This window comes from Rhinolophus ferrumequinum, chromosome 17, assembly GCF_004115265.2.
Source record: "Rhinolophus ferrumequinum isolate MPI-CBG mRhiFer1 chromosome 17, mRhiFer1_v1.p, whole genome shotgun sequence".
Lineage (NCBI taxonomy): Eukaryota > Metazoa > Chordata > Mammalia > Chiroptera > Rhinolophidae > Rhinolophus > Rhinolophus ferrumequinum.
The window spans coordinates 46613606-46615846 of record NC_046300.1 but is presented as its reverse complement, the minus strand read 5'-3'; positions in this window follow the sequence as shown (position 1 = coordinate 46615846).

Here is a 2241-nt window from a genome sequence, read left to right as displayed (position 1 = left end):
CCTTTGTTGTTTGCTGTCCTTTGTATTAATAGGATACTTACCAGCATCCCTGGCTTCAACCCGCTAGGTATCACGAGAGATATCTCAGCTGTGAGAATCAAAAATGTCTCCAAGACAATGCCAAATATCCATCTGGGGGCAACATCACTCTGGTTGAGAAACACTGATCTAGATAATGTAGACTCTAGGTTAGAACTGAGAGACCTAACTGAAAATATCTTGCCATGTGATGTTAGTTATTGTGTATGGGTATTTGTTCCAAGATTTTAAGCAGTACAATGGGATATTTCAGAAAGTCTAAGGAAAACGATTGAGGCTGTGAAAAGTGAGGCAGGTGTGGGAGTCAAGGCTTAATATAAAGAGATGAAGTGGGCTGCATGTGAGTTGAGTATATGCTTGGTGGCTGTGGTGTGGTGAGTCAACAAAAATATTTAATATTGTCATTTAATAGAACTCAGTTCTTATTAGCTTCTTTAATGTGGCCCCACAAACAAAGCGCAAAAAGAAGTTAAGTATTTGTCTTTGATGTCTGGGCAAGGCAGTCAGACTCTAGTATAGAGAATGGAGATGGGCATGGGGTTCTTTTATGGTTCCTAAGTTGAGGCCTGGATGTGTTTTAGAGTGGAAAATGATAAAAAAAAAAAAAACATCTGGGCTAGAGCATTGCACGCACCTTCCATCTCAAATTTATTCCTTTACTACCCAAACCAAGGAGATCTGTAAATCAGTTTCCCATAGTTTTTACAATACAAGGGAGTCATTTGTTGGTTTAGTTTTGGGTTGTGTGTTTTTTTTACTTTGTATTTAGTGAACAACTTATGTCCAGTATGGAATTTCCCTTTCATTACCCACAAAGTTATATATTGAGTCTCTTAACCGCCAAGGTTGATCATTTCTTGGTGCAAAACATGATTTCAGTTTTGCCCAATCAGATTACTTTTATGGTATTTTTTTATATTTCTTTAAGGTCATTGGCATAAAAATCTCTATTACTTCTAGATTTTGATGTTTAATGATTCTATAATGTGGCTGGGACTGTGATTGTCTTGCCTGCCAATAGAAACAGCCTGGCCACAGCGGGAGAGAACAAAGCCAACAAGCATTGAAATACAAAGGCAAATAGACCCTGAAAAAGAAAGAACCCCAAGACTTCTTTAAGCACCTAGATCCAGCCATATCTGAAGCTAGTTTTTCCCCTTGGACATCCAGCAACATGAGTCAACGAAATTACTATTTTTTTTTTGGCTTCGTCTAGTTTGAGTTAGGTTTCCATCACTTACAAATGAAAGAGGTCTGCTGAGTATAGTGAATACTCTAAAGTGACAGCTATAGAGATGAAAGACAAACAGTATAACAGCAAGGAGTAGCCTTAATTCAGGAATAATTAACAAATAAAGAGTGAGTGTGAGAGTTATCTTGCAAGTCTGTTTCTCAAGGACAAGCAAGGCATCAGAGAAAAATGACCTTATAACAGATTGAAATAGAGACAATAATGGAAGAGGAAAATGTCCAGAATCAAACCAGAGACTTTGTCCTTCTAGTCACCTACTGTTTGCAAATTTTAATAATGGAAGACCATTAATTCAACCCACCTTTGTAAAAACTGTATAATTTATTTATTCAACAAACGTTTACAAATCATCAACCCAGAGGGTGAATTCTAACTTGATAAAGACGTCTCTGGATGTCAGTCTTTACGAGTGATTTTGGTCTAGGGAAGAAAGGGACAATTCAAGAAATCATGCACAATATGATAGCTGTTGCAGTATATGTAAGTGCAGAATGCAAACAGGAAATTTACTCTATTACATGTGGCTTCTTCAGTTGGAAGTGACAGAAAACAAATTCAAATTTGCTTTTTTAGTGGGAAAAAAGCTTACACGGGGATGCATTCAGGCACAGCTAGATCCGGGAGTTCAAATCATGGCACCTGGATTCTGTCTCCCTGTCTACCTCTAAGATTTACTTGCTTCTGAGCTGGCTTTGTCTCCAGGGAATGTCTTTCCACAGTGTGACAAAGGTGGCCATTGGCAGCTGTGGGTTAACATCATTAGAAGTTGTGAGTCCAGTGTCATCTTCCCCAAATGATACTGATTGACTCTGCTTTAGTCTTAGGCTCATTTCTGGACCAATCTCTGTATCTAAGAGGACGTGCTTCAGCTTTGTCCATGTTTCACTTCTGTAGCTGGGTGCTGGGGCCATGCGACTGACTGACACACCGAGATAAGGAAAAGTGAGTGT